The sequence below is a fragment of the Leptodactylus fuscus genome, chromosome 5 (genome assembly GCF_031893055.1).
Source record: "Leptodactylus fuscus isolate aLepFus1 chromosome 5, aLepFus1.hap2, whole genome shotgun sequence".
NCBI lineage: Eukaryota > Metazoa > Chordata > Amphibia > Anura > Leptodactylidae > Leptodactylus > Leptodactylus fuscus.
The window spans coordinates 165,687,430-165,695,785 of record NC_134269.1 but is presented as its reverse complement, the minus strand read 5'-3'; positions in this window follow the sequence as shown (position 1 = coordinate 165,695,785).

Genomic DNA, 8,356 nt, shown 5'->3' with positions numbered 1-8,356 from the left:
CCGACATGTAAACAATGCTGGTAGCCCATTCACGCAAACATAGGTGATCTCTACAACTAAAGTATTATTTTAAGGACAGGCCATTAAGTTTATAATAGTGGATAACCCCTTTATGTGGATGACAACGACATGCCAAACATAAGTGTCATCATGCAGGCCCTATCCCGGTGACCCACTTCTGCTGACATCTGTGAGGTCACTTTGATGTTTTAAAAGAACTATTTTCTTCAGATTGAAAGAGAGTGTAGTCAACAGATGTGACCCTGCCAATAGAAGTTCAGCTAAAGCAAAACTCGATGAGTGTTTCTTCATTGCAACTACTTACATACTGTATACAGTGCCAAAAGTGAACAACAGATCATTAAAAAATATCTAGTATATATAGTGTTGGGGACATTAAAGTGTCCTCATAAGAGTATGTTGCAGAGTTCCAAATTAGATAATTAGTTAACAGGCCTAGATGGACTGCAGCCATTTATACTTTAAGCCTGGAGAACTGATTAAAAGACACAAGATGGTAGTGTATCAAAAGAGTTCTGCTTTTATTATAAGAAAAAGGTAGTTTAAATACATTACAGACAAAGAGCTGGCTTGGCTATTCTAATTAGTATACCATACGATTGGTTATAGAGATATAAGACAAGCCTGGCACATGGCTATTGGCTGAGGCCTGATTATAATCTGCATCTCATTATAGTTTTCCACACTGGGATGGACTTTCCCATGAAACAAAGAAGGATTCAAAATACTTGTGTGAGCTAACATCCCAGACTGTCTATATGTATATATCATGGCAAAAGAGATAAGATGACACGTTTCATAGACCCTGTGTCTATACACACTCTAATTGACCTTCATATACCATAAAATATGACAGAGTGCCCAGATACCATAAGATTAATACTTTTGTTGGTTATGCGTCCATACATCATGTAAAGAAGGTAAGAGATATACAAAGTCAGCTGCATCTTCTCAAAATGAGGTCCTTGAGAGATAAGGATTAGCAACCTATGCATTAACGTTCATTATCACATTCCTTAAAGTCTAACAAAGGGCCTCCTTGACTTAAGCAGAAAAATCAGTTTATATGTGAAAGAGCACAAGATGGCTGCCAAAATACAAAGATGGAGGACTTAACTCTAACAATAGTCACTAGATTATGGGGATATTGTCACTCCTTAGGGAGAGACCACCATGTAGGTGTGTGGAATCTTATAAAGCCATTTTCGCTCCACTGTGGGGGATTATGGGAAGAATATGCAAATATGTTTCTCAGGATGTAAATAGGGAAACACCGCCTCTGTATGCTGCCCTCCCCATAGAGAGCAGAATACAGAGGCAGTGTTTCCCTATTTACATCCTGGGAAACATATTTGCATATTCTTCCCATATAGTCACTAGACATAGATCTCAGTATTGTATGTCCCACTGGGTTGTTAAGGTCTGAGTTCAGCATATGTTGTTGACACTGGTGTTTTGAACCCATCACAGATGTTACTGAGGTCCCAGGAACCAAGGAGAGCTTGGGATGGTTATGTTAATTCCCACTAGAAGTTCCTTTGGTACATCAGTCAAATTGACTGGTATCTTTTCGTGTGTTTTCTTTGGCTCTCCTAAGGTTTAAGAAACACAAGTAGAAATCTTGAAGTCTTGCCTTTGTTTTCATAGTATTGTTCATACATGTATGGTGGCTCCCGTCCATCATGGAAGTAACAATGCTGGGCTGGATACAATATATTTCATAAGAGGCAGGAATCCTGTGCAATTATAACTGATAACTCCTCAAATGTGAACATAGCCTAAGCCTACATACAAACAACCTGTCGTGGGGGAACTTGCAGTATAAATTAAATCAATGGGTTACAAAGCCTCCCATTCATTGCATTGTGTAGTGTGCATAAGCCGGCACCCATTGAAATCAATGGGATCTGTTTTAAAGCACCGCGCTCTGACACGTGTATACGTGTCTAAATGAGCGGCGCGTTACTCCGTGAGAACGGAGCCTAAGGAGGGATCAGTGAAAACGGACAAAGACAGAGCATGACCTATACAGTGGGGCAAAAAAGTATTTAGTCAGTCACCAATAGTGCAAGTTCTACCACTTAAAAAGATGAGAGGCGTCTGTAATTTACATCATAGGTAGACCTCAACTATGAGAGACAAAATGAGAAAACAAATCCAGAAAATCACATTGTCTGATTTTGTAAGAATTTATTTGCAAATTATGGTGGAAAATAAGTATTTGGTCAGTAACAAAATTTCATCTCAATACTTTGTTATATATCCTTTGTTGGCAATGACAGAGGTCAAACGTTTTCTGTAAGTCTTCACAAGGTTGGCACACACTGTTGTTGGCATGTTGGCCCATTCCTCCATGCAGATCTCCTCTAGAGCAGTGATGTTTTGGGGCTGTCGCTTGGCAACACGGACTTTCAACTCCCTCCAAAGGTTTTCTATAGGGTTGAGATCTGGAGACTGGCTAGGCCACTCCAGGACTGTGAAATGCTTCTTACAAAGCCACTCCTTCGTTGCCCTGGCGGTGTGCTTTGGATCATTGTCATGTTGAAAGACCCAGCCACGTTTCATCTTCAATGCCCTTGCTGATGGAAGGAGGTTTGCACTCAAAATCTCACGATACATGGCCCTATTCATTCTTTCATGTACCCGGATCAGTCGTCCTGGCCCCTTTGCAGAGAAACAGCCCCAAAGCATGATGTTTCCACCCCCATGCTTTACAGTAGGTATGGTGTTTGATGGATGCAACTCAGTATTCTTTTTCCTCCAAAAACGAAAAGTTGTGTTTCTACCAAACAGTTCCAGTTTGGTTTCATCAGACCATAGGACATTCTCCCAATACTCTTCTGGATCATCCAAATGCTCTCTATCAAACTTCAGACGGGCCCGGACACGTACTGGCTTAAGCAGTGGGACACGTCTGGCACTGCAGGATCTGAGTCCCTGGCGGCGTAGTGTGTTACTGATGGTAGGCTTTGTTACATTGGTCCCAGCTCTCTGCAGTTCATTCACTAGGTCCCCCCGCGTTGTTCTGGGATTTTTGCTCACCGTTCTTGTGATCATTTTGACCCCACGGGGTGAGATTTTGCATGCAGCCCCAGATCGAGGGAGATTATCAGTAGTCTTGTATGTCTTCCATTTTCTAATTATTGCTCCCACAGTTGATTTCTTCAATCCAAGCTGGTTGCCTATTGCAGATTCAGTCTTCCCAGCCTGGTGCAGGGCTACAATTTTGTTTCTGGTGTCCTTTGACAGCTCTTTGGTCTTCACCATAGTGGAGTTTGGAGTCTGACTGTTTGAGGGTGTGCACAGGTGTCTTTTTATACTGATAACAAGTTTAAACAGGTGCCATTACTACAGGTAATGAGTGGAAGAAAGAGGAGACTCTTAAAGAAGAAGTTACAGGTCTGTGAGAGCCAGAAATCTTGATTGCTTGTAGGTGACCAAATACTTATTTTCCACCATAATTTGCAAAAAAATTCTTACAAAATCAGACAATGTGATTTTCTGGATTTGTTTTCTCATTTTGTCTCTCATAGTTGAGGTCTACCTATGATGTAAATTACAGACGCCTCTCATCTTTTTAAGTGGTGGAACTTGCACTATTGGTGACTGACTAAATACTTTTTTGCCCCACTGTATTTCAACGGTTCATCTAAATGTCAGTCATGTGAATAGTCCCCATTCACAGACGCTCATTGTGTGAATATAAGGTTACTGTTCTTTCATACTATATTTTTTAATATTTATAGGGAGACACACTAGAAATCTCATGATATTGTTCCATGTTGTTTCAGAGAATAGAAACCACACATTTCCTTTTAGCAGTAAGATGCTAACACAAGGTGACATATGCACTAAAAGAGTTTGTTCAGTTTTGGATACGAGTGTGAATGGTTGCCTGCATTATATATCCCCTTCCCTTTGTTAGCACTTCTCCTGGTGGCTCATTTTAGGGACATCTGTAACATTCCTCATCTCCATATGTACTTAGCATATCAAAAAGTTGCAGCTTCCTGTGCAGAGCCAGGACAGTGTGAGGTTTACTCCATCATCAGGACAATGGTGACAGTCTGCTTATGTACACACCATTTTGGAGATCTATCTGTTTCTGTTAATTGTTAATCTTACCTCCCCTCCCCCTTCCTCAGCCAGCTGGAACAACCTAGGGCTAATCACTGTAGAAAGCAAATGCAAATGTATGGACAATTGTAGAGAATAAATAGAGTGAGAGACCTCCATTCTTGTAATCAGTGAGGGTCCCAGGGGTCAGACCCCCAGAGGTCAGCAAGATAGCCCCTTAAGTTGTTGTAGCTAGAATATCCCTTTAAAGGGGCAATGGACAATCTCTGGTTCTGGACAAATATTCACATAAAAGGGGTTATGCATAGTTAAAGAGGATATACCAATTCGGGGTTCCATCTAAATGGACTAAAACTGCTGCCAGCTTCTCATCGGAAAGGAGGGCTTTTCTCTCCACCTGTTTCTGTATAAAACCAGACTGGCAGACCACATTATAGTCTATGGGGTTCACGGATGTCCACAATTAACCACGGGAGCACTGTGAGAATAATGTTCTTTGACTTCTCCAGTGCTTTCAACACCATTCAGCCAGGGCTACTTGGGAGAAGCTGAACCTTGGTGGTGTGGACCACCACCTGTCCAACTGGATCCTAGACTACCTGACAAACCGCCCTCAGTATGTGAGAGCCCGGGACTGTGTGTCTGACACTGTGATCTGTAGTACGGGGGCACCACAAGGTACAGTTCTTGCCCCATTTCTCTTCACACTGTACACTGCTGACTTTAGGCACAACTCCTCCAGCTGTTATTTACAGAAGTACTCCGATGACTCTGCTATAGTCGGCCTTATCACTTATGACGACGATAGGGAATACAGAGACTTAAACCGGGATTTTGTTGTCCCCAGCTCAGTCCTGGGGAGCCCCCTGGACCCAGTACAGGTGGTGGGTGACAGAAAGACACTGTCTGTGGTGACCTCCATGCAGGAGAACAAATCCCACCCCATGTATGGGAGCTTGATGGGACTCAGCAGCACTGTGAGTGACCGTCTGCTTCACCCCAAGTGTGAGAAGGAGCGTTATCGCAAGTCCTTCCTTCCAACCGCGACCAGGCTGTATAATCTACATCAGACCAAGCGAAGATCACTCCGCACAGAAAACTAATGATTATGAAGTCTTCCTTCTTTCTTCTTCTGTTCCTTAGCTGCTATGGACTCCTAGTATATCTTCTCTCTCAGCATATGTGTGCCTACTTCCATATTATATTACTGTGTATTATCCTGTATCTGTATTACTATGTTGCTGTAACATACTGAAATTTCCCCACTGTGGGACTATTAAAGGGTTATCTTATCTTATCTTATATGTCACAATCACAATGAATGAGTTTGTGACTTTTCCTCATAACTGGCCATGAGGTACCCTTCAAAACAAGGAAAAGCTATATGATAAGGGATAACTTGCAGATCATTGGGGATCCAGACTGTAGGATCAAGATAACAGGAGTCTGAAAGGAGTGGCAGTTGGAAAGTACATACACTGCTCTATTCATTTCAATGGGAGTGTCGGATATAGCAGAGCACTGTACTCCATTTAGAATGGGGGACTTTTGCAGTTACCTAAAATGTACTGAATCTTTACAGGTGCTGCCACATGGTGTGCCAATTTCCGCCATAGTAATGGGGCCTTAGGTATAACTGGCATTTCCACTGCTGATTTTTCTTTCTGCAATGTGGATGGAATTAATATCCATCCACTTCGCAGGTACTGTAATATCCAGACTTTTTTGCTGCGGCATCTCTGCTGCGGCCAAAACGTTGCGTATTCCCAACGTGGGGCCACTGCCTTAGAGTGGTTTTCCTATTAAAGCAACTTATCCCCTATTCACAACTTACAGTTGGGTCCACTCCATTCATCTAAATTGGAGCACAGGATATAGCCAAAGTTCAGTGTTCAGGTATCTTTGGCGCTACCATTGAAATGAATGGAACAGATTGCGCACTGCCCGGCCACCATTTCATTCAGAATGTGATCAATTGGCGTCTGAACAGTTGGACCCCTACTATTCTGCATTTATCCCCTATCCTAGGGGACCTTTCATGTCCTGGGGCACACGCGGTTTTATGTACTATGGACTATACTGTCAGGAGGGGCGTTCCTCGCAGACTGTCAGAAACGCCCTTCTGACACTGAAGAGGTATCGGTAACAGCACTGATATCTCTTCCACCGGGGCACTGAATTCAGCACACTGTTGGCTTTCTAGCGGTATATAAAACCGCATGTGCCCAAGGACATGAATGGTCCTTTTTAAGTGAAAATTTTGTCAGCTGCAGCATCTATGATACCTCAATAAATTTTAGGTAATTGCATTTCAATGTTCTGACGTCATTATTGGTTGTAAAACTTCCCCCAAACCTGTCACCTAGAAACTGTTTGAGAAACAGGAATAGCAGGAGTTGAGTGCACTTCCACCATCAGTTCTATGCAGAAAAAGAAAGACAAGCCTACAGTTTGGATGCCTTGTAGTTTCATTACGTCCAGCTGGGGGATGGGAGCATTTCTTACTTGCATCATTTTAGTGCCTTTCTACTTGTGTCTGTTTTTTTCCTTAGGTTTTCAGAATGTGTAATAAACCTTGGGCAAATGCAGCTAATCAGGTGCGCACAACGTAAAACATAACAAAATGGGCAGAATAAAAGAAAAAAGACACAAGAGGCTCAATAAATCCCCCCTATTGTGTTTCATGGGTCTATGCCCTTTTTGTCACGCTTTACAAGGCCAGGAAAAGACCCTGCAAGGAGGAAACTTTATCTGTTTATTTTTGTTGTCTACATGGGCCAATAAAGAGTGTTATTTCTAACTGTGGACGGTTGCATTGGAATCTTGTCTACCATACCACCAAATATCCACACAAAGCTATGTTTGATGTTAAACTTTTGGTTTTTGTATACACAATTATGCTGGGTTCACACCAGCGTTCGGCTCTCTGTTATCAGGTTTCCGTCTTCTGCATGCATGGACGCCGATGAGCTGAAATCGTGACAGGCAAGTGCCGGGGGGCCCCCAGAGGCTCTGTGGGCCCCGGCACTTGTCCGACTATGCCGAGCTGACCGGGACCATTTTGTTAGGGCCGGGCCGCGGGGCCCCGCTAAGCGCGGGGCCCCGGGCGGTTGCCCGGCTCGCCCGGCCCTGGATCCGCCCCTGCTTGCACCCCAAGGGCATGCTAGCCACAAGAACCTCCATATCAATGTTGCCAGCCAAAGGTGCCCGGTAACAGTGCGTGCCAGTCTCAGGAGCACCCACAAGGATCCTAAATTCTTTAAAAAAACTATAAGATTATTTCCATAGGGGTATTTAGGTAGAACGGTTTGTCACTTAGAGGGCACTTGGCTTGAAAAGGTTCAGAAACACTTACCCCTCGTTCACATCTGCGTTTGGTAATCCATTTGGGGAGTCCGCATGGGGACCCCCTGAACGGACTACCAAACCCATTTGCAAGCGCGTGCGGTAAAAGCACACAGACCCCATAGACTATAATGAGGTCCATGTGCTTGCCGCGCAATCTTCGCACTGAACATACAGAGAGGAAAGTAGACTATGAAGTACTTTCCTGTCCGCATGTTCTGTGCAGATATCGGGCAGCAAGCACATGGGCCCCATTATAGTCTATGGGCATCTGTGTGCTTTTACTGCACAGCGCTTAAAATTGTGTTTGATATTCCGTTCGGGTGGGGGGGGTCTCCCCCGAACGGAACACCAAACACGGATGTGAACGAGCGGTAACATAATGTGATAACTCCATGACTAGATGAAGTGTCTCCTCCCGTCATGACTAGTAAAGATAAATAAGCATAAGGTTCTAAAAGCTTGACTTGACTTTTTGAGTTTAGGAATCTCAGTGAGGATATCCCACCATAGGAAAGGTCATTACTTGCTGTTACACATGCTAGGACCAGTTTAGGGTGGAAATACCACTTGACAATCACACTTTGTTCCTGGATGTCCCTATATGGTAACAGAGCAGCCGGCTGTGCTACTGGGTATCACAAAGAAACCTCCTGCACCACTTATATTGTGGTCAACAGAAGCCACATCACTTGTGACTGAAGCAAAATGAGGCATATCTGGATGTTGTGGGATGTCGCAGTTACATTGTGAACTCAGGCTAGGGCTACATGGTGGACTCCTGACAAGCAACCAAAGATGGCTATGGCCTGCAACTCCTTCACCAATGGAGTCACATTATGAACCCAAGGTTTATGTGACTACAACTTTTAGTCACAAAAATATCAAACTGCTTATAAGGCCAAGGCACCAC